The 7,411-nt window shown below is 41.9% G+C and overlaps 6 non-coding genes across 6 annotated transcripts; all 6 read left to right on the forward strand.

Moving 5' to 3' along the window:
• Positions 1-923: 923 nt before the first annotated feature.
• trnal-cag (transfer RNA leucine (anticodon CAG)) lies at positions 924-1,006 on the forward strand. The gene has a single exon. It is a non-coding gene; the product is annotated as a tRNA-Leu (tRNA).
• Positions 1,007-1,817: 811 nt separating this feature from the next.
• Positions 1,818-1,900, forward strand: trnal-cag (transfer RNA leucine (anticodon CAG)). The gene has a single exon. It is a non-coding gene; the product is annotated as a tRNA-Leu (tRNA).
• A 773-nt stretch (positions 1,901-2,673) lies between these two features.
• On the forward strand, positions 2,674-2,756 carry trnal-cag (transfer RNA leucine (anticodon CAG)). The gene has a single exon. It is a non-coding gene; the product is annotated as a tRNA-Leu (tRNA).
• Positions 2,757-4,789: 2,033 nt separating this feature from the next.
• On the forward strand, positions 4,790-4,872 carry trnal-cag (transfer RNA leucine (anticodon CAG)). The gene has a single exon. It is a non-coding gene; the product is annotated as a tRNA-Leu (tRNA).
• A 343-nt stretch (positions 4,873-5,215) lies between these two features.
• Positions 5,216-5,298, forward strand: trnal-cag (transfer RNA leucine (anticodon CAG)). The gene has a single exon. It is a non-coding gene; the product is annotated as a tRNA-Leu (tRNA).
• Positions 5,299-6,071: 773 nt separating this feature from the next.
• Positions 6,072-6,154, forward strand: trnal-cag (transfer RNA leucine (anticodon CAG)). Its single transcript has one exon. It is a non-coding gene; the product is annotated as a tRNA-Leu (tRNA).
• The last annotated feature ends 1,257 nt before the right edge of the window (positions 6,155-7,411 follow it).

Raw genomic sequence — 7,411 nt, forward strand, 5'->3', positions numbered from 1 at the left:
GAATTAGTAATGCTAACTCATAATACACATGTCACAATAACTCTAGGTATAAGAGTTATCTTTACTTAAATAAATTAAGTACCAGCAATTATTTTATGTGAGTTAGTAAACTTAAATAGTTCAAGGCAATCGGTTTCCTCAAATAGTTTAAGTTGAACTAACTTGTCAGGTTTTACAGTGCACTACATTTTGATCTTGTTGATTGTGATTATCTGTTCAAACTTTTTAATATGGAGAACATTTGGAAAAGGTAAGGATATTTAAACTCAAAGTGACTGGCTGGCTACGTTGGGGTAGTAGAAAGGGGAAATGAGAGGGCTGTCTTTCTGTCTCAATTTGTGTGTTTGCACGTCCGTGTCGGTGCATTAGTTTATGTAAGTAGTGTAACCCATGTAACTATGGTAACGTTACAGCGCATGGTAGCTGGGGTTTATTATCGGTCCTTGTTTTACGGACATTTGAACATACAAGAGCAGTAACCATGATGGCGTTTTGTGTTGATTGATTCGAAGGATCTGATGCAATACGTCAGGATGGCCGAGCGGTCTAAGGCGCTGCGTTCAGGTCGCAGTCTCCTCTGGAGGCGTGGGTTCTCGTTGATTGTGATTATCTGTTCAAACTTTGTAATATGGAGGACATTTGGAAAAGGTAAGGATATTTAAACTTAAAGTGACTGGCTGGCTACGGTGGGGTAGTGGAAATGGGTAATTAGAGGGGTGTCTTTCCGGCACAATCTTTGTGTGCACGTCCGTGTCTGTGCATTAGTTTATGTAAGTAGTGTAATCCATGTAACTATGGTAAGGTTACAGCGCATGGTTGCTGGGGTTTATTATCGGTCCATGTTTTACGGACATTTGAACATATGAGAGCAGTAACCATGATGGCGTTTTGTTTTTATTGATTCGAAGGGTCTGATGAAAATGGTCAGGATGGCCGAGCGGTCTAAGGCGCTGCGTTCAGGTCGCAGTCTCCTCTGGAGGCGTGGGTTCGAATCCCACTTCTGACATTACATTTGGATCTCGTTTATTGTGATTATCTGTTCAAACTTTGTAAAATGGAGAACATTTGGAAAAGGTAAGGAGATTGAAACTCAAAGTGACTGGCTGGCTACGGTGGGGTAGAAGAAATGGGTAATGAGAGGGGTGTCATTCTGTCTCAATCTGTGTGTCTGTGCATTAGTTTATGTTGTCCTAGAATGTAATAAGTTACATGAACACATGTTATATACGATGAATGAATTGCTGCATTTAAGTGTAAAAAGCTAATTCTTTACATTTCACTTCAGTAAATGGAATTAGTAATGCTAACTCATAATACACATGTCACAATAACTCTAGATATAAGAGTTATCTTTACTTAAATAAATTAAGTACCAACAATTATTTTATGTGAGTTAGTAAACTTAAATAGTTCAAGGCAATCGGTTTCCTCAAATAGTTTAAGTTGAACTAACTTGTCAGGTTTTACAGTGGCACTACATTTTGATCTTGTTGATTGTGATAATCTGTTCAAACTTTTTAATATGGAGAACATTTGGAAAAGGTAAGGATATTTAAACTCAGTGACTGGCTGGCTACGTTGGGGTAGTAGAAAGGGGAAATTAGAGGGCTGTCTTTCTGTCTCAATTTGTGTGTTTGCACGTCCGTGTCGGTGCATTAGTTTATGTAAGTAGTGTTACCCATGTAACTATGGTAACGTTACAGCGCATGGTAGCTGGGGTTTATTATCGGTCCTTGTTTTACGGACATTTGAACATACAAGAGCAGTAACCATGATGGCGTTTTGTGTTGATTGATTCGAAGGGTCTGATGAAAAACGTCAGGATGGCCGAGCGGTCTAAGGCGCTGCGTTCAGGTCGCAGTCTCCTCTGGAGGCGTGGGTTCGAATCCCACTTCTGACATTACATTTGGATCTCGTTAATTGTGATTATCTGTTCAAACTTCGTAATATGGAGAAAATTTGGAAAAGGCAAGAAGGTTTAAACTCAAAGTGACTGGCTAGCTACTTTGGGGTAGTAGAAAGGGGAAATGAGAGGGCTGTCTTTCTGTCTCAATCTGTGTGTTTGCATGTCCGTGTCGGTGCATTTGTTTATGTAAGTAGTGTAATCCATGTAACTATGGTAACGTTACAGCGCATGGTAGCTGGGGTTTATTATCGGTCCTTGTTTTACGGACATTTGAACATACAAGAGCAGTAACCATGATGGCGTTTTGTGTTGATTGATTCGAAGGGTCTGATGAAACAGGTCAGGATGGCCGAGCGGTCTAAGGTGCTGCGTTCAGGTCGCAGTCTCCTCTGGAGGCGTGGGTTCGAATCCCACTTCTGAAAATACATTTGGATCTCGTTGATTGTGATTATCTGTTGAAACTTTGTTATATGGAGAACATTTGGAAAAGGCAAGGAGGTTTAAACTCAAAGTGACTGGCTGGCTTCTTTGGGGTAGTAGAAAGGGGAAATGTGAGGGCTGTCTTTCTGTCTCAATCTGTGTGTTTGCACGTCCGTGTCGGTGCATTAGTTTATGTAAGTAGTGTAATCCATGTAACTATGGTCAGGTTACAGCGCATGGTAGCTGGGGTTTATTATCGGTCCTTGTTTTACGGACATTTGAACATACAAGAGCAGTAACCATGATGGCGTTTTGTGTTGATTGATTCGAAGAGTCTGATGCAATACGTCAGGATGGCCGAGCGGTCTAAGGCGCTGCGTTCAGGTCGCAGTCTCCTCTGGAGGCGTGGGTTCGAATCCCACTTCTGACACTACATCTTGATCTTGTTGATTGTGATTATCTGTTCAAACTTTGTAATATGGAGAAAATTTGGAAAAGGTAAGGAGATTTAAACTCAAAGTGACTGGCTGGCTACGGTGGGGTAGTGGAAATGGGTAATGAGAGGGGTGTCTTTCCGTCTCAATCTTTGTGTGCACGTCTGTGTCTGTGCATTAGTTTGTGTAAGTAGTGTAATCCATGTAACTATGGTAAGGTTACAGCGCATGGTTGCTGGCGTTTTTTTATCGGTCCATGTTTTACGGACATTTGAACATACGAGAGCAGTAACCATGATGGCGTTTTGTGTTGATTGATTCGAAGGGTCTGATGAAAAACGTCTGGATGGCCGAGCGGTCTAAGGCGCTGCGTTCAGGTCGCAGTCTCCTCTGGAGGCGTGGGTTCTCGTTGATTGTGATTATCTGTTCAAACTTTGTAGTATGGAGAACATTTGGAAAAGGTAAGGAGGTTGAAACTCAAAGTGACTGGCAGGCTTCTTTGGGGTAGTACAAAGGGGAAATGAGAGGGGTGTCTTTCTGTCTCAATCTGTGAGTTTGCACGTCCGTGTCGGTGCATTAGTTTATGTAAGTAGTGTAATCCATGTAACTATGGTAAGGTTACAGCGCATGGTTGCTGGGGTTTATTACCGGTCCATGTTTTACGGACATTTGAACATACGAGAGCAGTAACCATGATGGCGTTTTGTTTTGATTGATTCTAAGGGTCTGATGAAAAAAGACAGGATGGCCGAGCGGTCTAAGGCGCTGCGTTCAGGTCGCAGTCTCCTCTGGAGGCGTGGGTTCGAATCCCACTTCTGACATTACATTTGGATCTCGTTTATTGTGATTATCTTTTCAAACTTTGTAAAATGGAGAACATTTGGAAAAGGTAAGGAGATTGAAACTCAAAGTGACTGGCTGGCTACGGTGGGGTAGAGGAAATGGGTAATGAGAGGGGTGTCATTCTGTCTCAATCTGTGTGTCTGTGCATTAGTTTATGTTGTCCTAGAATGTAATAAGTTACATGGACACATGTTATATACTATGAATGAATTGCTGCATTTAAGTGTAAAAAGCTAATTCTTTACATTTCACTTCAGTAAATGGAATTAGTAATGCTAACTCATAATACACATGTCACAATAACTCTAGATATAAGAGTTATCTTTACTTAAATAAATTAAGTACCAGCAATTATTTTATGTGAGTTAGTAAACTTAAATAGTTCAAGGCAATCGGTTTCCTCAAATAGTTTAAGTTGAACTAACTTGTCAGGTTTTACAGTGCACTACATTTTGATCTTGTTGATTGTGATTATCTGTTCAAACTTTTTAATATGGAGAACATTTGGAAAAGGTAAGGATGTTTAAACTCAAAGTGACTGGCTGGCTACGTTGGGGTAGTAGAAAGGGGAAATGAGAGGGCTGTCTTTCTGTCTCAATTTGTGTGTTTGCACGTCCGTGTCGGTGCATTAGTTTATGTAAGTAGTGTAACCCATGTAACTATGGTAACGTTACAGCGCATGGTAGCTGGGGTTTATTATCGGTCCTTGTTTTACGGACATTTGAACATACAAGAGCAGTAACCATGATGGCGTTTTGTGTTGATTGATTCGAAGGATCTGATGCAATACGTCAGGATGGCCGAGCGGTCTAAGGCGCTGCGTTCAGGTCGCAGTCTCCTCTGGAGGCGTGGGTTCTCGTTGATTGTGATTATCTGTTCAAACTTTGTAATATGGAGAACATTTGGAAAAGGTAAGGATATTTAAACTTAAAGTGACTGGCTGGCTACGGTGGGGTAGTGGAAATGGGTAATTAGAGGGGTGTCTTTCCGGCACAATCTTTGTGTGCACGTCCGTGTCTGTGCATTAGTTTATGTAAGTAGTGTAATCCATGTAACTATGGTAAGGTTACAGCGCATGGTTGCTGGGGTTTATTATCGGTCCATGTTTTACGGACATTTGAACATACGAGAGCAGTAACCATGATGGCGTTTTGTTTTTATTGATTCGAAGGGTCTGATGAAAATGGTCAGGATGGCCGAGCGGTCTAAGGCGCTGCGTTCAGGTCGCAGTCTCCTCTGGAGGCGTGGGTTCGAATCCCACTTCTGACATTAAATTTTGATCTTGTTGATTGTGATTATCTGTTCAAACTTTGTAATATGGAGAACATTTGGAAAAGGCAAGGAGGTTTAAACTCAAAGTGACTGGCTGGCCACGGTGGGGTAGTGGAAATGGGTAATGAGAGGGGTGTGTTTCCGTCTCAATCTTTGTGTGCACGTCCGTGTCTGTGCATTAGTTTATGTAAGTAGTGTAATCCATGTAACTATGGTAAGGTTACAGCGCATGGTTGCTGGGGTTTATTATCGGCCCATGTTTTACGGACATTTGAACATACGAGAGCAGTAACCATGATGGCGTTTTGTTTTGATTGATTCGAAGGGTCTGATGAAAAACGTCAGGATGGCCGAGCGGTCTAAGGCGCTGCGTTCAGGTCGCAGTCTCCTCTGGAGGCGTGGGTTCGAATCCCACTTCTGACATTACATTTGGATCTCGTTAATTGTGATTAACTGTTCAAACTTCGTTATATGGAGAAAATTTGGAAAAGGCAAGAAGGTTTAAACTCAAAGTGACTGGCTAGCTACTTTGGGGTAGTAGAAAGGGGAAATGAGAGGGCTGTCTTTCTGTCTCAATCTGTGTGTTTGCATGTCCGTGTCGGTTGCATTTGTTTATGTAAGTAGTGTAATCCATGTAACTATGGTAACGTTACAGCGCATGGTAGCTGGGGGTTTATTATCGGTCCTTGTTTTACGGACATTTGAACATACAAGACAGTAACCATGATGGCGTTTTGTGTTGATTGATTCGAAGGGTCTGATGAAACAGGTCAGGATGGCCGAGCGGTCTAAGGTGCTGCGTTCAGGTCGCAGTCTCCTCTGGAGGCGTGGGTTCGAATCCCACTTCTGAAAATACATTTGGATCTCGTTGATTGTGATTATCTGTTGAAACTTGTTATATGGAGAACATTTGGAAAAGGCAAGGAGGTTTAAACTCAAAGTGACTGGCTGGCTTCTTTGGGGTAGTAGAAAGGGGAAATGTGAGGGCTGTCTTTCTGTCTCAATCTGTGTGTTTGCACGTCCGTGTCGGTGCATTAGTTTATGTAAGTAGTGTAATCCATGTAACTATGGTCAGGTTACAGCGCATGGTAGCTGGGGTTTATTATCGGTCCTTGTTTTACGGACATTTGAACATACAAGAGCAGTAACCATGATGGCGTTTTGTGTTGATTGATTCGAAGAGTCTGATGCAATACGTCAGGATGGCCGAGCGGTCTAAGGCGCTGCGTTCAGGTCGCAGTCTCCTCTGGAGGCGTGGGTTCGAATCCCACTTCTGACACTACATCTTGATCTTGTTGATTGTGATTATCTGTTCAAACTTTGTAATATGGAGAAAATTTGGAAAAGGTAAGGAGTTTTAAACTCAAAGTGACTGGCTGGCTACGGTGGGGTAGTGGAAATGGGTAATGAGAGGGGTGTCTTTCCGTCTCAATCTTTGTGTGCACGTCTGTGTCTGTGCATTAGTTTGTGTAAGTAGTGTAATCCATGTAACTATGGTAAGGTTACAGCGCATGGTTGCTGGTGTTTTTTTATCGGTCCATGTTTTACGGACATTTGAACATACGAGAGCAGTAACCATGATGGCGTTTTGTGTTGATTGATTCGAAGGGTCTGATGAAAAACGTCTGGATGGCCGAGCGGTCTAAGGCGCTGCGTTCAGGTCGCAGTCTCCTCTGGAGGCGTGGGTTCTCGTTGATTGTGATTATCTGTTCAAACTTTGTAGTATGGAGAACATTTGGAAAAGGTAAGGAGGTTTAAACTCAAAGTGACTGGCAGGCTTCTTTGGGGTAGTACAAAGGGGAAATGAGAGGGGTGTCTTTCTGTCTCAATCTGTGAGTTTGCACGTCCGTGTCGGTGCATTAGTTTATGTAAGTAGTGTAATCCATGTAACTATGGTAAGGTTACAGCGCATGGTTGCTGGGGTTTATTACCGGTCCATGTTTTACGGACATTTGAACATACGAGAGCAGTAACCATGATGGCGTTTTGTTTTGATTGATTCTAAGGGTCTGATGAAAAACGACAGGATGGCCGAGCGGTCTAAGGCGCTGCGTTCAGGTCGCAGTCTCCTCTGGAGGCGTGGGTTCGAATCCCACTTCTGACATTACATTTGGATCTCGTTTATTGTGATTATCTTTTCAAACTTTGTAAAATGGAGAACCATTTGGAAAAGGTAAGGAGATTGAAACTCAAAGTGACTGGCTGGCTACGGTGGGGTAGAGGAAATGGGTAATGAGAGGGGTGTCATTCTGTCTCAATCTGTGTGTCTGTGCATTAGTTTATGTTGTCCTAGAATGTAATAAGTTACATGGACACATGTTATATACTATGAATGAATTGCTGCATTTAAGTGTAAAAATCTAATTCTTTACATTTCACTTCAGTAAATGGAATTAGTAATGCTAACTCATAATACACATGTCACAATAACTCTAGATATAGAGTTATCTTTACTTAAATAAATTAAGTACCAGCAATTATTTTATGTGAGTTAGTAAACTTAAATAGTTCAAGGCAATCGGTTTCCTCAAATAGT

Source organism: Gadus chalcogrammus, chromosome 2 (genome assembly GCF_026213295.1).
Source record: "Gadus chalcogrammus isolate NIFS_2021 chromosome 2, NIFS_Gcha_1.0, whole genome shotgun sequence".
Classification (NCBI taxonomy): domain Eukaryota; kingdom Metazoa; phylum Chordata; class Actinopteri; order Gadiformes; family Gadidae; genus Gadus; species Gadus chalcogrammus.